Raw genomic sequence first — 23,287 nt, 5'->3', positions numbered from 1 at the left:
TACTTTATTATTCCATTGATCAAGTAATCAACTGAATATAATATATATATATATAAACCTCAAATCATTACATCGTCTTAAGAAAATAACTGTAAATCACTACAAAACTCTTGACTGTCATTTTATATTGAAGACACCACTATTTATTATTAACTTAAATAAATAAACATGGATCTTATAAAAAGAAGGGAAAGGGCTTTTTAACATTTACCTCTCCAAGAATGTTCTCAGAGACCAAATATTTTAGAAACTAGGAGGGGTTTTTGGGGGTGGGGGTTGTTTTTCAAGAATTTAAAAAGCTGGAAAGTACTACTGAATGTCAACTACATTTCCTCCTCATTCATTAGTTCATTTTTTTTTTAAAAAAACCCTTCCTATCTTCCTATGTTTTATTTGTGTAAATCTATAAATATTTGTACTGCTCACCCTGAATGTTTTCTGGAGAGGAAACAGGAACAAACAAGGTTTCTCCTCCCTTCCATGTCAGCCATTGTCACTAAGAAAAGGTCCTCCAGAAAATGCATAGATAATATAGAAAAGAGTGATACCTGACCAAAAGTATCACACATGTTTGCACGACAACCTTTGCAGGCTAAGAACTGTCGATGGGATGTTTTTTTCTCTCTCTCTTTGTTCGACACACTTTTTCCCATAAGTTTAGGAGACAGTGGAACTTGCTGAGGGGAAGTTCTCCCCTTACCATACTATGGTTTTAAAATGGATGAGTCTCTCCTCTCCTCTCCTCGGAGGCTGAAAAATCTTTCAGAGTCTGGAGATCTACAGGACATCCTATCTACAGGACATCCTACTGAAAAATGCTGAAATAATATTGCGGAGGTCAGAAGGATCTATGGGAGAAAGCCACCTCTCCTTTCTCATATATATGTTTTGAATTTATATTTGAGAGGGAGGGAGGGAAGAAGGAAGGAAGGAGGGAGAGATGGAGGGAGGGAGGAAAAGAGGGAGGGAGAAGAGGGTGGGAGGGAAGGAAGAAGGAAAGGAAAGAAGGAGGGAGCAAGGAAGGAAGGGAGGAGAGAGGGAGGGAGGAGAAGAGGGAGGGAGAAGAGGGTGGGAGGGAAGGAAGAAGGAAGGAAGGAAGAAGGAAAGGAAAGAAGGAGGGAGCAAGGAAGGGAGGGAGGAGAGAGGGAGGGAGGAAGGAGAAGAAGGAGGGAGAGAGGAAGGAAGGGAGGGAGGGAGAGAGGAGAAGAGGAAGGGAAGGAGAAGAGGGAGGGAGGGAGGAAGGAAGGAAGGAAGAAGACAGAGGAAGGGTGGGAGGAAGGAAGGAAGGACAATCAATGATCTGGCATAAACCATCCTTCTATATTTCTCTACTGTGTTTCCCCCAAAATAAGACATGGTCTTATTTTCTTTTGACCCCCGAAATAAGCGCTTGGCCTTATTTTCGGGGAGGTCTTATTATTTTTGAGGTGCAGGAGGGGGCGAGCGTGGTCACCTCATGGCTGCTGCTGTGTTGCAATATTTTCAGGGAGGGCTTATTTTTCAGGGGGAGGGCTTATTTTAGCACATGCGCTCAAAAGCCTGATTGGGCTTATTATTTGGGGAGGTCTTATTTGGGGGAAAACAGGGTATTAGTTGAAATAAAACTGCACGCACATTAAAGCCTGCAAAAAGAAGGGAGGTTGTTAAAATATCAGTTTAGTTAGTAACTCAAGCAATGCTGGTACTACAACATCTCTCGTCGCTGGCAAAAATCAACCACAGGACTGATCCCATCACCTATCGTGCCTCCCTGAGCAGCTTTGCCATTCCGGCATTCAGCTACGGCCTCTCCCAGAGATATCATCTCAGGGGGTTTTAGTTCAGCTGCACCTTGGGCTGGTAGGCCAGCCAACCAAAGGCAAAGAGCTCTTCCAAACATTCAAAGCCCACTTCAAGACACCCGGCTTCCTGCAGCTCATGCTTGAGCATCGATGGAGCACTGCCTGTTAACCAGGAAACTGTTCCCATGGCAACCCCTCTCTCGCATATGAAGAGAGCAGGGATGAGAAGGCGAGGAGACAAGGGGGACAAAAGAAGATGCCGTCTCAGTACGAAATGGACACCAGGAACAAAAGCCTGAAGGGTTAGAAGAAGGTGTGATGTTGCCTTGCCGCTTAAAGCAACACTTTGAGGCAGGGAGAGTCAACCTTTCTGCAACCCCTAGCCCTACTTTCCTCCTCCTCCTCCTGTTCTTCTTCTTCTTCTTTTCTTCCTCTTCTGGCTACCAACGGTCAAAGGGGTGTGGTAGCAACATGACAACCTCTCCAGGAGCCGCAGGGCTGAATCATGATGTATTGATTTTTATTATTTATGATACGGTTCTTTGGTGTAATCTTTCTCTATCACCTTGGGTCACATATGTGTGTGTGTGTGTGTGTGTTGTGTTGTGTTTGTGCTGATAAATAAATAAATAAATAAATAAACATTAAAAATAAAAATATGGTTTTCTGCCTGGATGGACCCCTGTGATGAGCCGAATGACAGAAAGGGGGAGTAGTGAGCTCCCTCCCATATTTGGGCATACCAGGGGTACCACTCATATATAATTTGAGTGACCAAATAATTACCCCCCAAAAAAGGCTGCCATTTATTTATGTGGTTATATGGACAATTTATATCGATTCTCTCTCTCTCCCTCCCTCCCTCTCTCTCTCTCTCTCTCTCTCTTCTATCTATTGATCTATTTATTGATCTTTCTGTCTCTGTCTTCTTTCTACCTATCACCATCTGCCTGTCTGTCTCTCTATCACCTGCCTGTCTTCTTTCTTTCTTTCTTCTTTCTTTCTTTTCTTTCTATCTATCATCTATCTATCTATCTATCTATCTATCTATCTATCTATCTATCTATCTATCTAAGTTATATGGCTGCCATCTTAACAGAATAACAGTTGGAAGGAACCTTGGAGTTCTTCTACTCCATCCCCCTGCTCAGGCAGCAAACCCTATGCCATTTCAAAACCATTAATTTAAAAAAAAACATATGAAAAGTACAAAAACTACTATTACTATGAAAATACTAAGAGACAGCATCAGATTAGGAATAGTGGAGCCATCTCACCAGATCCCCATTTCCATGTAAACCCCAGGTCTGTTGACACAACCAGGTGTTAAGGGACTTCCAGGAGGTCAGCAAAAACAGGGGCCAACATGGGGCCAACCTCACCTTGATGAATTCACAGGGTGGAGGCCACTGCAGAAAAAGCTTCTATATCGAATTGAATTCTGGGGTTGAAGTTCACAGAACTTTATGGTTGCGAAATCCTGCTCTACAGGAATGTGCTGCCCAGCTCACTTTAAGGGCTTCAACTATCACTCTCCTAAGTTCATTTTTTCCTCTTTCTCAGTTGCCTTCATGTTCTTTTGGCCTATAATATAAACTGTCAATCATGTTCTCCTTTTGATAGGCACCAAGCCCTATTACTGTCTGAGACCACTAGATTCTACTCCCTATTATCGGGGACTAGGGTTATGCAATACTTTGGGGATTTGATTCTGAAGACCTTCTTTGAAACATGCAACAATAATGTGACTTATTAAAGCAGTAGTATTTGTTTCCAGAGTTGTATGATTGTGATGGGTGGGATACAACTTATTACCGTATATATTGAATAGCTAGGAAGATGTTTCCCTTTTAGCATTCATCAGGAATAGGCCTTCCTGTAACTTAAATCCATTATTTTATGTGCTCACTCTGAAGCGACACACTTCAGATCTTGACCTTCAGGATGACATCATTTCAGGTATTTGAGGAGACCCACACTCCCGCCCTCCCTCCTCTCTTCCCAAGGTTGAGCTTCTTCAAGAGGCATCCTTGAAGATGTCAAGCTTGATTAATTCTGCCACCACTCCATTCCACTGAATGTTTTCCTTATGACGCAAGCTGCCGTTATTCTCCCTGGATTCCGTAGCACAGTATGCAAATCCCCAGCACAATTCCACCTCTGTAAATGCCAGAAAACCCCTTACAGTGGAAATAAAATGGAGGGGTTAGATGGAAAAGCTGAAATGAAAAAGGGGAGGGAGGAAGGGAGAAGAGGGAGGGAGGGAGGGAGTAAAAAAGGAAGGAAAAGAGGGAAAGAGGGAATAAGGAAGGTAGGGAGAGAAGGAGGGAGGGAGGAAAGAAGGAAGGGAAGGGATGAAAGAGAGGAAGGAAGGAAGGGGGAGAAGAGGGAAGGAGGGAGGAAGAAGGGAGGAAGAAGGAGGAGGAAGAAGGGAGGAAGGAGAGGGAGGAAGGAAGGGGAAGAGGGAGGGAGGGAAGAAGGAAGGAAGGAAGGAAGGAAGGAAGGAAAGGAAGGAAGGAAGGAAGGAAGGAAGGAAGGAAGGAAGGAAGGAAGGAAGGAAGGAAGGAAGGAAGGAAGGAAGGAAGGAAGGAGAGAGGGAAATCAAATCATTACAGGTAATCCTCAATGTATGACAATTGGGACCAGAATTTTTGTTGTTAAGCAAAGTAACTGTTCAGTGAGTTGTGCCCTACGATACAACCTTTTTTTTAACTAAGGTTGTTATGTCAATCACCGCAGTGGAGTGAATCAAGCAAATCCAGCTTCCCCCATTGACTTTGCTTGGAAGGTTGCTGGTGACCCTCAGCTGATCCTGGGATCCTGTAACGCTTGTAAATACCTGCCCATTGCTAATGACCTGAACCTGAGCACATGGGAACACTGTGATGGATGTTAAGCAGGAGCATCAGCTGTTAAGTTCTTTTTTTTTCCAGTGTCCTTGTAACTTCAAGCGGTTGCTAAACGAATGGAACGTAAGTTGAAGGCTATCTGTATTTTTCGGATCCTGAATCCTGCTTCTCTCCAGTGTTGGAAAAAATATCCACCTCGTTCAGTTCCAAGTGGGGAGAAAGACACTGGAAACATGGAGGCCGCTTGGGGAAGATGATTTAATGAAGCAGAACCATCAAGCACATGGTCCTGTCGAGTTGAGAGAGAGGACTATTTATACCTTCCCTTCGGCTTTGCACTTGAATTTCCTGTTCCTGTGCAAGAACATGTATTCTATTGGCTGTTGTCAGACTCCCATAGGGCCCTATGAGGGTCATGTTTATCTGAGCTAAAGATTGGTTGAAGCTTGGGCTGATGCAATGAAGGGGCTTGTTGTGCCATGTGGTGAGCTCTGCTGCTAGATGAGTTAATCCCGTTATGTCCGGGAGTGTCATGTCTTAATCCCATCACCCTGGAGCTGGAGGTCTTTTGTCTTGTAGATAGGCTGGCCCAGTCTTTCTCAATGGGTACCAAATATCCGCTGGGGGCAGGGAGCTGCTCTCTGTCTTTAAAACATGCTTCTTCTTTTATCGTCCAGGGAAATATAATATTCTGCCTTTTTAATATTTCTCAAAATATTTCATTCTTCTAGGAGAGGGGTGGATGCTAACTTTCTACACCAAGTTTCTTCCAGGCGTACGTGGAAGGTTCTTATCCAACTGCTTCCGTCCAGATTTACCAGCCAGGCACTGCAACGCTGCCGCCAACAAATAGTGGTAAATTTCCGCTGGCGGTGGAAGGGAGCATTGGCCTGTTGCCAGTCTAAGAGGAGATGCTATCCAGCCAGCCAGGCTGATAATAACTACATCACCAGCCTCCATGCAGCCTTCTCCCAGCCTCCTAATTGCTGCTTAGCGAACAACTGAATTACTACTCTGAACCCAAAACAATTATCTTTGGATAAATGGAAAGCAGGCTCTCCTTTCAGTTCTACACCAGCAACAAAAACAACCAATTAAAGAGGCAGGGGCAATAGCACAGCTTGGTATCAAGAAGGCGATGAGAGTGGGACTGTCAGTCAATAGAAGATCTACTGGTGCCCGGGACAGGTACATGGAAGTCAGGGAAAGGAGAAGACTACTGCAATCCTCTATACATTGGGGTCCCTTGAAGATCAAGTGGAAAGTCCAGTTGGGTCAGCATCCAGCAATCCAGGTAGTTATGGATACATTTGAGTTTTGCTCCTGTACCACCACTATTTGTGGAGATGTTCTAGCTACCTTCCAGATACAATTCAAGATGCTTTAAAACCTAGGGATTGAATTATCTCCAAAACCACCTAGAGATTTAATCTGCCACTATAAAAGATCTGGGAGAGAAGGTAAGCTGAAGGTCTACCACCACAGAAATGCCATTCTCAGGAACCTCATCGGGAGGATTTCTCAGCCATTTCCGCCTCCTTTGCAACAGCCTCTAAATAGTGTAACAATTCCTCTGTATATTTTAGAAAAGTTAAGAGCATGACTTTTCAGAAAAACACTTGAGGACAACTGAAGTTATGGCACACCGAATACTGCAAATTAGCTGATGATTTGTTACAGGTTTTTTTGTGCTTTTTAAAAAAAACAATCCTATTCTATATTATGTGTAAGCAGCTTTGAATTTAACAGATTAACAGAGTTGGAAGGGACTTTATAAGTCATCTAGTCCAACCTCCCCCCCTGATCAAGCAGGAGAGCCTACACCATTTCTGACATATGGCAGTCCAATCTCTTCTTGAAAGTCTCAAGTGATGAAGCCCCCACAACTTCTGAAGGGAACTTCTGTTCCATTGGTTTATTGTCCTCACTGTCAAAAAAATTTCTCATATTTCTAGGTTGAATCTCTCCTTGGTCAGTTTCCATCCATTATTCCTTGTCTGGCCTTTGGGTGGTTTGGAAAATAGCTTGACCCTCTGTGCTCTGTGGCAGCCCCTCAAATATTGGAAGACTGCTATCATGCCTCTCCTGGTCCTTCTCTTCACTAGACTAGCCATGCCCAGTTCCTGCAATTGTTCATCGTATGTTTTAGCCTCCAGTCCCCTAATCATCTTGGTTGCTCTTCTCTGCACTTTTTCTAGAGTTTCAACATCTTTTTATAGTTGAGTGACCAAAACTGGATGCAGTACTCTAGTGTGGTCTTACTAAGGCTTTATAGAGTGGTATTAGTACCTCACTTGATCTTGATTGTATCCCTCTGTTAATGCAACTTAGGATTTCTGGAAATGGAGGGGAGGGAGGGAGGAAAGAAGGGAGGGAGGGAGGGAGGGAGGGAGGGAGGGAGGGAGGAAGGAAGGAAGGAAGGAAGGAAGGAAGGAAGGAAGGAAGGAAGGAAGGAAGGAAGGAAGGAAGGAAGTTATCTTTATCACAATCAAAGGCCAAATTGGTCTTTGTTCATCCAACTAGCCAACCACATCTAACAATGGGCATCCAATGATGAATGAAAGAATTAACTCAGAAGGTGAAATCTGACCCCCTGGGAATGCACAGCTTCTAACACCTTTGGTGCAGAAGTCATCGCTGAATTCTAATTTTGAATGCAGCTGAAGGAAACAAATATTAAGACATATGACTAAAGAATCATTCTTTTTATTTAGCCACTGGAGCGTCATGGTTAAGGTGCCGAATTAGGAGAAGGGAAGCTCAGGTTCTGTTCCCCTCTCAGCCAAAAAACATCAGTGCAAAAATTTGGGATCATCGTGCTGTTTTAGCTAACCTACCTCGTATGTTTGATATTGTAAAGGAAAAAAAAAACCCCAAAAGAAAGGTTTTTGTATGCCACCTTGCATTCCTGAATGAAAGGAAAGGCATAAATCTAGCAAACATATATGTTTAATTTTAATTTAGTTAAACCTAAATCCAACTTGGGGACATGGTGGCTCAGGAGGAAAGATGCTGAGCTTGTCGATCAGAAAGGTAGGTAGTTTGGTGGCTCGAATCCATAGTGCCACGTAATGGAGTGAGCTCCCATTACTTGTCCCAGCTTCTCTTTTCAAGAAAAGCTTAAGGCCTATGATTATGACAAGCACGGTATTGGTGACTGAAGTGCATTTATTTAGCCCTGATTGTTCAAGGAGCTCTTGGGCACATCGTATCTCCTGGCACAACCCTCAGTCTCCCTTACAATAATACAATACAATAGTAGAGTTGGAAGGGACCTTGGAGGTCTTCTAGTCCAACCCCCTGCCTAGGCAGGAAACCCTATACTGTTTCAGACAAATGGCTATCCAACATCTTCTTAAAGACTTCCAGTGTTGGGGCATTCACAACTTCTGGAGGCAACTTCTGTTCCACTGATTAATTGTTCTAACTGTCAGGAAGTTTCTCCTCAGTTCTAAGTTGCTTCTCTCCTTGATTAGTTTCCACCCATTGCTTCTTGTTCTACCCTCAGGTGCCTTGGAGAATAGTTTGACTCCCTCTTCTTTGTGGCAACCCCTGAGATATTGGAATAATGCTATCATGTCTCCCCTAGTCCTTCTTTCTCTTAAGCTAAACTAGCAGGTAACTCCACACTTATTTCCTTTTTTCTATACTTCAAATTCTTCTGCCAACCTAGCAGTTCGAAAGCACGTAAAAATGCAAGTAGAAAAATAGGAACCACTTTTGGGGGGAAGGTAACAGTGTTCTGTGCGCCTTTGGCATTTAGTCATGCCGGCCTCATGACCTCCGGACAGCACTGGCTCTTCGGCTTATAAACAGAGATGAGCACCGCCCCCTAGAGTCAGGAACGACTAGCGCGTATGTGCAAGGGGAACCTTTACCTTTATCATAAATCCAACTTAATGTTTGACCTGAACCCTACCTACTTTCATAAAGTACGAAAGCCAAAGTATACTCCTTCACTCGAAGAGGATACATACTCAGAATCTCTACAATATAAACTCCAGCTTCAAAAATTAAAGCCACTGGCCACCAAGTCACCCATTCTCACCTGTCACAAGTTGCCATGTGCCAATTTGCAGAGAAGCGTAGACTAGAGCTTGAGCACAGCAGGAAAAACACGGGAAAAGAGGTCAGGAAAATCAGGAACAATCCAGGTCAGGGTTAATTCCCAAAGATCTGATCTATAATCTGGAGAACTGTCTCTCCACTGAGGTCCATTGAGAAGCTGTGGCTTAGGAGAAATTGCTATGTTTGGATTTGGAGCCGTACTTTAAAGCTTCTTTGCCACAGGATACTATGGGGAAATGGTGATATGCTCCAGCTGTATCTGAACTGACAAACTAAGGCTTGAAAAGTGGCTTCGCTCTTAGATAGCTTTCACAGAGGTGGCATCTACATATGTTCAGGAGCAGCAGAACTGCTACGTCTACCCTAGCAGGCAGACTTTTCTCTCTTGTAAAAGAAAAAAAATTCAGATTTCTATTTCTTTTGGCTCAATCACCTATTTCCTAACCTCTCTCCTTCTACTTCCCCTGGCTTTCCTTGGCAAAATCAGGCGTGTCAACCTTCCACCACCCTATTTGGCTCCCCTTCTTTATTTGATCTTCTCCCACATTCCTCTAATCACCTTATCTTGTCCTTGATCTTCTGCCCACATGGGAAGTTCTACATTGGACACCTTTCTTGCTATCCGACCACATTCTCTTGCTGGTTTCCAGACTGGTCCATATATTTTTTTACTTGCTGATGATGTTAAAGGCAGGAGAAGGCACCCTTTCCATAATACAAGTATCCCTCAACTTACGACCCCAATTTCAGTGAATGTTGCCCCATGTTACTAACTTTCTTGCCACACTGAAGTTGTTAAGTTAGTAGCATGGTTCTTAAGTGACTCTGGCTTCCCTATTGACTTTGCTTGTCAGAAGGTCACAAAAAGGGACCACATGAGCCCGGGACACTACAATTGTCGTAAATATGAGCCAGTTGCCAGAATTTTGATCACATGACCATGAGGATGCAGCAATGGTCATAAGTCCCTTCTTTCAGCTCCATTCTAACTTTAAACGGTCACTAAATGAATTGTTGAAGTGAAGGACTACCTGTAGCTCCACATTAATCTGGAGATAGCTGCCCCCTACTCTAGCTGTTGCTAACTTGGTCACCCTCCAGATATAATAAACTTCAAGTCCAATATTTTTTTTCTATCCAGCCGGCCATTGTTGAATTCTGGGAGTTGAAATCCATGTTTCTGGAAGATGTCCAGGTTCAAAAAAGCGGCCTTACAGCTGCTTATAGCTGCTCAATGCACAATTGTATTCTAATATTCCTTACAAATATGGGCCAACTTCAAAAGGAGACAACCCACCCACCATTCCTCAGAAAAAAACATCACAACATCTGCTTTTCCACATGCAATTCGGGGATGTGGTGCATAAGGGAAAGACCTACAGCAGGGCTGTCAAACTCAAGGCCTGTGGGCTGGATCCAGCCTGCGGGATGCTTAGATCAGGCCCACAGGGCCGCCCTGGAAACAGCAAACGACCAGCCTGCGGTGCCTCTGCCAGAGAAAATGGAGCTCGGGAGGACTGCATGCAGCCCTCCTGGGCTCCATTTTTGTTGGCAGAGGGTTGCAGGAAGCTGTCGCAGCCAAAAATGGAACTCGGGAGTCCATTTTTGCCCGCAGAGTGCTTGGGCCACCACAGGCACCCCTGATACGAATGACATTGAGCTGGCCATGCCCAACCCAGCCCCCCCAAGGTCAAACACAACTGAGATGCTACCCTTAATGAAATCGAGTTTGACAACCCTGACCTCCTCAATCTTGGCAACCTTTAAGATAGGTGGATTTCAACTCCCAGAGAATTCTGGGAGTTGAAGTCCACAAGTCTTAAAGTTGTCAAGTTTGGGGGGAACCCTGCCTTGGATGAACTTTGGAGCTGACATCAGGGCTCCTTGAAGGGCTGGGAGATTGACTAGCCAACGTTTTGAGTTGAAGTCCACACAAAGTCTCCAAAATTAAGAAACGCCTGCCTAAGAGAATCAGCTACATCTATGCCAAACCTCCCAAGAAATAGCGAAGAAGAGCATAACTCACTTAGATAACCAAAATTGGCACCAGCTAGCCAGGACATCTCTCACCTACCAGCTAGATAGGATGGTTTTAGCTCTGTAACAGAGAATGGCAACTTTTCTGCAGCTGGGGAAGGAAGCATGTTTTTCGAAATAAATATTTTTACAGCAGTCAAGAGCCACAGAAGAGTAGTACGGTGATAATACTATAACATCTTCCCAGGGAGGAGGTCCAGAATTTTCAATCCCATGTCCCCCTCCTTTTTTTAAAAAAAGAACAATGCAATTGGTCTCTTGAGGATATGGGAGGCTCTATACACCTAGATTATGTCTTGTTTTGAAAAAAGGAAAGAAAAATCCAAAAATAGCTCCGCCAAATGCTAGTAGAACAATAGAAGGAGGTCCTGGAAGTAGAGGAAAACAGATTGGGGAGCCTCAGACCCTCACTGAACTGCCCACGCAATCCATAGGAAAAAGAAACGAATTGCATTCCAATGGCCTTATTCCCCCCCCCCCGTTTTTTTCCTTGTCCCCCAACTGGACTGAATTCAACAATGCCCAAGATCAGTTGCAATAAAATATGGACCCGTCTCCATTTTGTGTATGTAAATCATTGCGCTCATTATCATCGTGGCAGCCTTGGAAGAGAAAGTAAGAAATACCGTTCAGTCTTGAAAAGGAATAAACTTGAACGAAAAGGTCCGTGGAGCGGCAGGAATTCATTCGTACATCGGGTTCTGAGTGCGGCAGGAAGCTTTTCAAAGAAAATGAATTCAGAGATAGGCACGAAAAAAAACATGCCTGCATTTTAAGTACCTGGCAGCTGATGATGAGAGATGATGAGCTCTGCTAATTATAATTTTTTAAAAAAGGCTATCCATTTGCAAATGCAAAGGGCTCGCCAAGGCATTCTCTCCCGACCTCCCTTTTCCTTATTCCATTGCAATCACATGCTATAAAGCGACCGCATGATATTCATTAGGCTTAATTGCTTCTTCCTTGGTTGTGGATGGGGGTCCTGAAGCCTGAGCCAAATCAAGTATTTCTACACTGCCAAACCAAAAGCAATAGCACTTAGACGTATATACCACTTCACAGTGCTTTTACAGCCCTCCTCAAGCGGTTTACAAAGTCACTCTATTGCCCCAAGCAATCTGGGTCCTCATTTTACCCACCTCGGAAGGATGGAAGACTGAGTCAACCTTGAGCAGGTCAGGAAAGAACTGCTAGCAGTTGGCAGAATTAGCCCGCAATACGGCATTCTAACAATTACGCACTATGGGAAGGAGGGAGGGAGGGAGGAAGGGGAAGGAATGAAGAGCAATAGACTTATATACCGATTTACAGTGCTTTACGGACCTCTCTAAGTGGTTTACAGAGCCAGCCTATTGCCCCCAACAATCTCGGTCCTCATTTTATTGACCTCGGAAGGATGGAAGGCTGAGTCAACCTTGAGCCAGTGAGGATCGAACTCCTGGCAGTGGGCAGTGAGTTAGCCTGCAATACTGCATTTTAACCACTGCACCAACCACCACCACCACCACCACATCCTCCCTATTCAGGTTTGTTCAATTTTACCTTCAATGCAGTGTTTCTCAACCTCGGCATCTTGAAGACTTCCATTTCCAGAATTCCCCAGCTAGCATGTTGGCTGGGGAATCCTGAGAATTTAGACCCATGTCTTCAAGTTAATGAATGGGACTGGAGATAGCTTCCTGTTGTGAACTCATAATAGTCATCCTTGGATGGGAGGGAAGACTACCCTGCTGCACACGATTGGGAAGGCAGTACATATTCTTCCAATTATCTGCACCCTATCAAACACTTACTGATACCATCCATAGTGTAAACTGATTATTTCCAAGAACCAAACTGTTTCTCCCTGAGCTGTCACTTGATAGGAAGGTAAGAGAGGCAAAGTTTATCTTTCTTAACTGTTAGCGTTGGTGGCAAATGGCGGCTTGGCACACAGAAGCATTCAGCTGAGGTCACCAAGTACAACCTTTTCCTTCCACAGGCAGCATAACTATATTTCCATCATTTTTACTCCCCAAAACTCATATCCCAAATCTCTATAGAGCCATAATGAGTAAACCTATGGCACGTGGTCCAGAAGTGGCATACCGAGCCCTCTCTGTGGTCAACCGTGCCGTCGCCAGCTGCTCTTCTGGTTTCCGGCCTACACATCCACGCCAGTCAGCTGGTCTTCGCGGGTGCCAGAGTGCCGGGACACGGCCTAAAAAGGGCCAAAAAAGTGGCCAAAAAACAGGCAGTTTTCAGGCTATTTTTTGAGCCCCCAAAACCCAGCCCAAAAGGCATATGCATGCCGGCCAGCTGGTCTTCAGATTTCTGGTGACCTGGCAAGCACAAAGACCAGCTGGCCAGCGCACATGCGCATGTCGGAAACCCAAAGACCAGCTGGCCGCCGTTCACATGCGCACCAACCAGTTAGTCTTTGGGTTTTCAGTGCTCAAGTGAGCATTCCGGTTTGGTACTTGGTGTCAAAAAGGCTCCCCATCACTGCTCTAGAGGAGCAATAAACTTGCAAACAGTACCGCTTCTATTTATACTCCTTGGATTCTTCTTAGCTGCTTCCCAACTCCAATCGTCTCTCAGGAATGTTTATCTTGGAAGGAAGAGAAGTCAGACAAAGTGAGGGCAGGAAACCAGACTAGCCCCTTGCAGAGAAAATAGACCCAGGGAGGGGGTCTGGCGAAAGCTTTGGGATTTAATAGGGATTGGAAAGAAAGATGCAACGGGAGAGAGCCAGGAGAAAGGGTGAGGGAATAGGGAGAGGAAAAAAGGAAGATTAACCTAAACAACTCAGTAAACACTTGTGTCTAGAATGAGAGTGGAAGGTGTCCAAAGTTGACAGAGTTGACAATAACTATTCTTTTTTTAAAAAAAAAAAAGTTTTATTTTTCCTTTCAAATTCATTCTTAGATATACATCCTTATAATTGTTATTTAACATATGTCAATTCATATCATTTTTCCGCCTGTTTATTTACATTTTGATATTTTATTTCCCCTCCCCCCCTATATTAATCATGTGTCGTCTGAGATACTTATTTCATGTTTCGTTCCTTTTTCTTTCTATTTATATCTTTTTTTCAAGCCACTCATAAAATTGCCCCCATGTCCTCTAGTACACTGATTCCTCCTTGCCCTTTATTCTCAATGTCAACCTATTCATTTCTGCACGGTCTAATATCTTCTTTATTAACTCCCGATGGGATTTTGTCGGCTTTCCAGTTTTGTACAATAACTATTCTTCATTGGTGAAATTCAAAACCGCCTACAGGCTCTGTGGGAGTGGCTTCATGGGCGTGGCTCAGGGGGGTCATGTGACTGTGTGGGCGTGGTCAACTTTTTTTTTCGGATGCTCATAATTTAAGTCCTACCCTAAAAATAAGCCCCAGTTAAGATCGTCAGTCCGATGGGTGCATTTTAGTACCATATTTCCCTGAAAATACCTACTTGGAAAATAAGCCCTGATGCGTCTTTTGGAGCAAAATATAAGACAGGATGTTATTTTCAGGAAAAACACAGTAAATAATGGCACATCGCTTCCCCACCCCCCTCTGCTGAGAGGGCTGTTCAATTTTGACACAGATGGCCTCTTTGACCCCTCTTTCAAACCAGAGGTCCTCTCTGTCCAAAATGTGGACTTTTCTGTCTTCAAAAGTCTTTTAAATGCAAATGGACTATTGCGGAATCCATTCCTGATGGGAAAAAGCACCTTTGGGACAACCATGACCTGGATGACCAAGAATCTCCATAGACATCACTGAGAATGCATTTGACAGTGGATCTCTAGTTCAAAAGAACCCCAGGTCTAAAAACTAAAGATGAGTTGCAATTCACGCTGCAACGCAAACACTAACGGGTGATGATATTAATGCAAAGGGCTTGTCTTGAAAAAGGAGCTCCCAACCAGCTTCACCGAACTCTGGCTAATTCTTCTGCTAAGGTCACTGGTTCTTTCAATTATTGCTGTCATCGGAGCATTAGGGCAGACAACCAGGGATTGGAAGTTGATCCTCTCGTACAGCTCAGCTCACACATTGCTCCAAGCTGTAATGTAGCTTGTTTGCCTTTGCTTACAATGTTGAACAACCCCTGTCGCAATGTTTTGTAAGCCGTTATGACACCGCAATATCCCTGCCTAATCAACTGTAGCTTTAAGTCAGTAAACCAGGATTTTAAGAAGTGTGGCTTCATAGGAAGCCTAAATCGAGCCAAAGGCCATGCCGCTTCAAGCAACTTGGCTCAACTGGCCCTGGAATCAGGAAGCTCCAAGAAAATGTACTTTTCCAGATCTACAACACCGAGTGACATGCCAGGATCTAATATTTCCCTCTTTTTAAAGTGGAAACCTAGCAAAGAATGCAGCTGCCAACAATCCCAAATTGCGAGCAACAGGTCTCATTACAATCCATTCCTAACCATAATGATGCCATCAGGATGAAAGTTAGTTGTGATATCGCATGCTCTGGCAGACATCCACAGGGGGGGTCAAAAAAACACAAGATGCCAGATGTGGCACATATGCAAAAGGAGAGAGCCTTGCATCACAACACAACACCACAGTCACCATTTGCTTTTCCTTTTAACCCTTCCTTTTCAGGTGTTACTCATGCAGGAACAGTGGCATTTAACCCAGAGTAGTTCTACCTAGCCAAGCCTTTGCACAATCTCTTTCCACATTCTTCTTATTACGGCCCAGTTGAAGTCCATGTGCTAGAGCAGTGTTGGTGAACCTTTTTGGCACTGAGTGCCAAGACGGGAGCGTGTATGTTGGGAAGATGACCTTCCAGCTTCCGGTGCACCAGCCAGCTGGTCTTCACACACGTGGGGAAGCAGAAAGACCAGGTGGCCAGTGCACATGTGCGCGCCGAGATGATCTTCCAGTTTATGATGTGAGCATGCATATACCAGAAACCAGAACACCAGCTGACCAGCACACATGTGCGTGCCAGAAACCAGAAGATTATCTTCCCAGCATGCACATGCACACCAGGTGGCTGTTCTTCCGATTTCCGGCACTCCCATGTGCATGAAGACCAGCTGGCCGGCGCACCGGAACCCAGAAAAGCAACGGGCGATGGTGTCCAGAGAAATGGCTCTATGTGTCGCTTCTGGCACTCATGCCATAGCTTCGCCATCATGGTGCTAGTGCATGCACCATCATTACTGCCACTACATCCCCTCTTCTGGTGCCTGTTCCTTCTTTAAAAAAATTGTAGAAATTTTGACCAATCCAGTAAGGGTCATGTGTGAATGTTACTAGGAGATATTGTGCTCCTAGACTTTAAGTAGGAATTAAATATTTTGACATGGACAACTTACCTGTTCTTGTTTCTGGGTTCCCTTCTTATGGATGTGAGGGAGAGGGGTACCCTCCAACATACAGCCACCATAGAAGACAATCCCAAGCTTTTATTTAATGTTGTAAGGTGCCCAGAACGGTGAGAACTAGATACAGAACTACTGAGTGGTTAAAAATTGGGAAAGGAGTCCAAGAAGGCTGTATACTGTCACCCTGCCTATTTAACTTATATGCAGAGCACATCATAAGAAAGGCGGGGCTGGAGGAATCCAAAATTGGAATTAAGATTGCCATGAGAAATATCAACAATCTCAGATATGCAGATGATAGCACTCTAATGGCAGAAAGTGAAAAGGAACTAAAGAGCCTCTTGATGCGGGTGAAGAAGGAGAGTGAAAAAGTTGGCTTGAAACTCAACATCAAGAAAACCAAGATCCATCCCGCCCTCTCAATTCCTGGAATAGATGGGGAAGAAAGGGAGGTAGTGACAGATTTTATTTTCCTGGGCTCCAAGATCACCACAGATGGGGACTACAGCCAAGGAATTAAAAGACACTTGCTCCTGGGAAAGCTATGGCAATTCTAGACAGCATACTAAAAAGCAGAAACATCACCCTGCCAACAAAACTGCATATAGTCAAGGCTATGATTTTCCCAGTTGCAATATATGGCTGTGAAAGCTGGACCATAAGAAAGGCTAAGCACCAAAGAATGGAGGCTTTTGAACTATGGTGCTGGAGAAGACTCCTGCAAGTCCCTTGGACTGCAAGACGATCAAACCGGTCAGTCCTAGAAGAGGTCAACCCTGACTGCTCTTTAGAAGGCCAGATCCTGAAGAGGAAACTCAAAGACTTTGGCCACCTAATAAGAAGGAAGGACTCCCTGGAGAAGAGCCTGATGCTGGGAAAGATTGAGGGGGAAAGAACAAGGGGATGACACAGAATGAGATGGCTGGATGGAGTCACCAAAGCAGTAGGCATGAGCTTAAATGGACTCCAGAGGATGGTAGAGGACAGGAAGGCCTGTCTTGGAGGAACGTTGTCCATGGGTCGCGATGGGTTGGACATGACTTCGCAACTAACAACAACAACAAAGCTGCCCAGAGTCACTGTGTGTGAGCTGGATGGCCATATGAATTTGTAAATAAAATAAATTATTAGACTACAGCAGTATTTCTCAACCTTGAGAACTTTAAGAGGTGTGAACTTCAGCTCCTGGAACTCTATAGCCAGTAAAAAGCTGGGTGGGGAATTCTGGGAGCTGAAGTCCACACATCTTAAAGTTCTCAAGGTTGAGAAACCTTGACCTACAGGATGTGAGTAGGATCACAAGGTCTTCAACAAATCTTAACATTATTAATGGGAGAAAACTATCAGAGAACAAATATGCTCTGCATTCAGCTCAGAATTTTTGAGATCTTTAAATGAACAGAAGATGCTGTGGCCTAGAGGTGGAGCTCTCGCCTCCCAATCAGGAGGTTGTGAGTTCGATCCTAGGTAGAGGCAAATGTAGGGTCTCCTGCTTGACCAGGAGGTTGGAGTAGATGACCTGCAAGGTCCCTTCCAACTGTTAATCTGTTAAATATCTCTGATGTCTTATATTTGTTTTCCTTAAGGGATAACACCCCTGCCTGTAATTCTTCAGAAACAGGGAATCTCCGATTCATCACATGCTGGTCTATGAAGGCACACATGCGCATACACACTTCCAGGCCTGCTGAAACACATGTGGCAATACTTCAAGCTGTTCTCTGGAGCGACCCCTCCTCCAGGCATCTGGATTATGTCAAAGATGAACTGTAATGAATGTAATAGAGAAGTGCCTGGAAAACTCTTGTCTGTTTCCTTTCTCCCCTAAATGCTATGGCACCCATCCAAGGAATCCGTCTCTTGGCTCTTAGCAAGCTTGTCTTTCACCACATCCTTTCGCCTGTGTTTTTCAGCTTGCATCTCTATAGCCAAAATAAAGGGTTTGATGTTCTCCTCCTCCTTCGGATGGCAAGAGGAAATTAACTGCCACTGATATCTGGGTCCAACATTCTCATATGAGAACGTGCAGTGGTGGGATTCAAAAAATTTTCCTACCGGTTCTGTGGGTGGGGTGTGGCTTTGTGGGCATGGCTTTATGGGCGTGGTAAAATCCCCATTCCCACCCCACTCCTGGGGGAAGGATAGTGCAAAATCCCCATTCCCTCCCTTCCCCACTAATCTGCTTCCCAGCTCCGTTCTCCTCTTCAGGGCAACAAAAGATCAGCTGGGAGGCAGTGGGGCAGGGCCAGCCTATTTGCCGGTTCTCCGAACTACTCAAAATTTCCACTACCGGTTCTCCAGAACCTGTCAGAACTGGCTGAATACCACCTCTGAGGACGTGTGATGAGAGTTGGATAAGGTATTTCCTTGGTGCTTTCAACTCTCCAAATCACGTCTTTGGAGGAAGCCTTCATGAGGAAATTCCATAGAAGCAAAATTGGGCATCTACCTCTGTCATTATTGTACTGTGTTTCAGCTGGGTCATTCTATGTCAAGGGGTTTGATGTCAGAAAAATGCCGCGCTCTACCATCACAGATTTCAATGAAATTTGGTGTGGACATGCACGCACGCCCCTAATAGAATATTGGAAAAATGTGACGTGTGCCGATGCAATACTTGCAGAGATATAGTCATTTGTTTGACCCCATACCGCAGCCTTCGACAGTATGACTCTCAGATTCCAACAACTTTGAGACCTAATATCTACGGCAATATTTTGTTGAGAGAAACAAACCATCTTGTACAACTTGTTGCGCTCTATTAAACAAAACAATAAAAACATTCTCCTGAGCGATCTCCATCTAGATAATTTAGAGCAAAGTTGGCCAAAAATAGTGCAGCTCCAAAAAAAAAAAAGGGTTAAAGGTTTGGCTTTTCATATCTCTGCAAGGAAAGGCAGGATAAATATGACACTTGGTCCGTAGGGACCAGGGGGTGGGTTCCGGCAGGCACAACGGCCATTTCGCTCGTGTGTGCGCCGCCCCACGCATGTGCTTGATGCAAGCTGCGCATGCATGCACAGTACGATTAAAATTGTTCTGCGCATGCGCAGAACTGAAAAACAAGATAGTGGCGCCTACGGTGAACCAGAGAACCGGTTCAGGGGCATGGCAGGCCTGGGTCACTGCTGGTTCCAGTGACCCAGGCCGCCAAAACACTACCGGTTCGGCTGAACCGGTAGGAACCCAGCACTGGTAGGGACCCCCCCAAACCACTTGACATGGAATGACCCAGCTGCAAGAGGTAAGGAATGGTATAGGGGGGTGGGGCTCTTCTATCTCCCTTGCCCAAATAACGTAGCCAACTTTAGAAGTTATTGAATGGAGGAATGTGGTTTCTTAGCTGCTCCACTTCAGGCAGAAAACTACTTTGGAACAGGTCTGGGACAAAGTCATCAGAAGGAAAGGTTACTCCCAGCTGAAGTCAAGCTGTGAAGCCAAATATCGATGGCAGCCAGCTTCAACACTTAGAGAGGCTGGCTTAAACAGAGACCAGGAATCACTGCAATCTCTGTCTCTTTCTTTACTAGCTAGAATGAGATGGTAACAGCGTCCTTTGAAGGAAACAGTGCTTCAAGAAGCCCCATCCATCAGCGCTGGACTGGAGACAGATTGAGTAAGACTATGCAGAAGGAAATCAATCGCAATGGTGATTGTGGAAACTCACTGCACACACGCAATCCTTCATTTTTTGCTCCTGATCCAACAGTAATGGCATCTCTAAGCAAAGGGTGTAATGTACTTGAACGTCCTCAGTAGAACAGTCAAAAGGGCACATGTAAGCGAATTTCAGAGCTCTGCAGAAAATAACAGCTAATCAGTCTCAATAGTTCCAGTGACAAGGTGATCCTTCAGCTCCTAAATGAATCAGTCTTGGAGCAAGAAGTAAGATGGGAAGGAACACAATAAGTGGTTTTTGTGCCACTTCAAGCCATGTCCACAAAGGAGTGAATCCCCAAAGTCCCTCAAACAGAGGGGACAAAAAAAACACGTTTCCAGGCCAGAGATCAAACTTGTGTATATCATATATCATCAGTGCTTGTCAATGTCAGCAACATTCAGATATGTGGACGTCATCTCCCAGAATTCTCCACGCAGCATGCTGGCTGGGGAATTCTGGGAGTTGAAGTCCATACATCTTAAAGGTGCTGATGTTGAGAAACAAGGTTGTGCATAGTCAATTACCCATTGGTAGTACAATCTTCGTGCCTCAGAAACGCACTGTGTTAAGTCTTTGGCATCATTCATCAACTATAGTTCTATCCTTCTAAAAGGTAACTGTAAAGGTTCCCTCACACATGCATGCTAGTCGTTCCCGGCTCTAGGGGGCAGTGCTCATCTCCATTTCTAAGCCTAAGAGCCTGTGCTGTCCGAAGATGTCTCCATGGTCATGTGGCCGCCATGACTGAATGCCAAAGGCGCACAGAATGCTGTTACCTTCCCACCAAAAGTGGTCCCTATTTTTCTACTTGCATTTTTTATTTGCTTTTGAACTGCTAGGTTGGCAGAAGCTGGGACAAGTAATAGGAGCTCACTCTGTTATCTCTGGCGCTAGAGATTCGAACTGCCGAACTGCCGATCTTTCTGATCAACAAGCTCAGCATCTTAGCCACTGAGCCACTGTGTCCATCCTCCTCCTACTCCTCAAATAGCCACAGCTCTTTTTTTGCCACAGGCAGTGAAATGGACACCTCTATGATGGGTGTTGGTGTCTCTGCAGTTCCTAAAGTTGGCTGAGGTTTTTTTAAATTGTTAGGAAATCTCCGTTTTAAGGTCCTGTCCTTCTTTGGCCCGCACTTAACAACTACGGGTCCATAATTCTATTCCAGGAGAGTATATGAGATGGGCAATATTTTTTTAAGTGGATGGACCATATTAAGACAGTGTTGCTTCACAAAATGTCTGCCAAGGGACCAGGAGTGTCTGCCCCAAGTAGGGCGAAGTGTGACATGCCACACCCTGCAATGATATCACTGGTCAAGCAGTGGTGAAATTCAATTTTTTTTACTACCGGTTCTGTGGGCATGGCTTTATAGGCATGGCAGGAGAAGGATACTGCAAAATCTCCATTCCCTCCCCACTCCAGGGGAAGGATTCTGCAAAATCTACATTCCCACCCCACTCCAGGGGAAGGAGTCTGCAAAATCTCCATTCCCTCCTCACTCCAGGGGAAGGATTCTGCAAAATCTCCATTCCTATTCCACTCCAGGGGAAGGATTCTGCAAAATCCCCATTCCCTCCCCACTCCAGGGGAAGGATTCTGCAAAATCCCCATTCCCTCCCCACTCCAGGGGAAGGATTCTGCAAAATCTCCATTCCCTCCCCACTCCAGGGGAAGGATTCTGCAAAATCTCCATTCCTATCCCACTCCAGGGGAAGGATACTACAAAATCCCCATTCCCTCCCCACTCCAGGGGAAGGATTCTGCAAAATCTCCATTCCCTCCCCACTCTGGGGCCAGCCAGAGGTGGTATTTGCTGGTTCTCCGAACTACTCAAAATTTCCGCTAGGGGTTCTCCAGAACCTGTCAGAACCTACTGAATTTCTCTCCTGTGTTCAAGCCCTTCCTTTGCATATTGTACCAGGCACCGGTATCATGACGTCACTGTAGGGCAGGGTTTGCCTAATGCCATCCCTGGGCATGCTCACAGGATTTCTTCTTCGCTTGCGGGCAAAAATCAGGTCAGCAGCCCATCCAGCCTGTTTTCTGCTGATAATTGCCAATTACTGACAGAGCAGGCACGCTATCGCCTGAAACCGCTAGGCTGGTTTTTTTTTTTAGTTTTTTTTGCAAGCAAGGAATAATTAAACGGCTTTATTTATTTATTTGCTGCCTTAAGTTTGGATTTAAAAAAAAACAAAAAACAAAAGCTGAGACCAAATTATTTCAATTAAGTTGGCTGGCAATAGAGGAGGCATCCCTCTGTGAGGCAGCCTTGAATATTCACAAAGCAGCTGCCCTGGTGAGTTTGGCCAGTTGCTAAAGACCCATTTGCCAGTTGTTCCTTGCTTAAACCCCTCGTTCTGAAATGATGCTGCAGACTAGCCCAACTTATTTTGGCTTTTTGAGGCATGAACAATGCCCTAGGGCTTCTATCTTCCACCCTCCATTTTTTCCAATTAAAGTATTTATAGAGACTTTATGGGGCCAGAAAACGTCTCTCAAAATGCCAGCCGTCTGGGTTTTGCACAACAGAATGCTACTTTGCCCTTTCTTTCTTTCTTTCTTTCTTTCTTTCTTTCTTTCTTTCTTTCTTTCTTTCTTTCTTTCCTTCCTTCCTTCCTCCTTCCTTTCTTTTTTCTTCTTCCTTCCTTCCTTCCTCTTTTTTTCTCTTTTTCTTCCTTCCTTCCTTCTTCTTCATTCCTCCCTTATTTCTTTCTTCTTTTTTCTTCCTTCCTTTTTTCTTCCTTCCTTCCTTCCTTCCTTTCTTTTTTCTTCTTCCTTCCTTCCTTCCTCTTTTTTTCTCTTTTTCTTCCTTCCTTCCTTCTTCTTCATTCCTCCCTTATTTCTTTCTTCTTTTTTCTTCCTTCCTTTTTTCTTCCTTCCTTCCTCCTTCCTTCCTTTTTTCTTCCTTCCTTCCTTCCTTCCTCTTTCTTTCTCTTTTTCTTTCTTTTTTCTTCCTTTCCTTTTTTTCTCTTTCTCTTTCTTTCTTTCTTTCTTCCTTCCTCTTTTTCTTTCTCTCTCTCTCTCTCTCTCTTTCTTCTTTCCTTTTTTCTTCCTTCCTTCCTTCCTTTTTTTTTTTCTTTCTTTCCAGCAAAAGATTTTTTTTTAATTTTACACCTAGGCAGGACAAGGAGTTCGGTAGCACTGCGGAACAGTTTGCATTATTGTTCACGCTGCCCACCCGCGTAATATTACCGCCATCTGGCATTTACGTCTCCGCTGAGCAAGAGATTATTTACCGCCTCCCCCAGGAACAAACAAATCTTTGATGAAAACCAAACTTGACACCCTCCCACTTGATTAACAGATACAATGAACTGTTTGAGAAGCTCGGCAAAACCCTTGGAGATCACGGTCGCCGATTCACTCATATTCTTATTCCTCTCCCGGGAAGACAACCAAGACGGAGAAGAAGTGTCTACAGAAAGCAAAGATGGTTCAGCAGGAAACAACAAGTGGCCTCCTTTGCTGCCATCGTTATGGTCATGCAAAAAAAGACCCCGATCTCTTCAATCATTAGCTCAAAGCAATTTCTGAGCATATGCTTTTCAAGAACAGTCTGAT

The 23,287-nt window shown here is 44.5% G+C and overlaps 1 protein-coding gene across 3 annotated transcripts in view; it reads right to left on the bottom strand.

The window, feature by feature from the left end:
• SDC3 (syndecan 3) overlaps nt 1–23,287 on the bottom strand; it is an 86,394-nt gene that overhangs the window by 37,319 nt on the left and 25,788 nt on the right. The window contains exon 1 of one of the 3 annotated variants that reach the window (XM_081962716.1): nt 11,516–11,631. The exons of 1 other annotated variant lie outside the window; for it this stretch is intronic. The gene's annotated coding sequence lies outside the window, so the exon portion shown is untranslated. Of the gene's footprint in view, nt 1–11,361; nt 11,463–11,515; nt 11,632–23,287 lie in introns of those variants that run through there. One more of the 3 variants, XM_081962717.1, reaches the window with a different exon arrangement.

This window comes from Natrix helvetica, assembly GCF_964273705.1.
Source record: "Natrix helvetica genome assembly, chromosome: 9".
Classification (NCBI taxonomy): Eukaryota; Metazoa; Chordata; class Lepidosauria; order Squamata; family Natricidae; genus Natrix; species Natrix helvetica.
The sequence above is the reverse complement of the archived record's forward strand: the minus strand, read 5'-3'. Positions and strand labels throughout refer to the sequence as shown.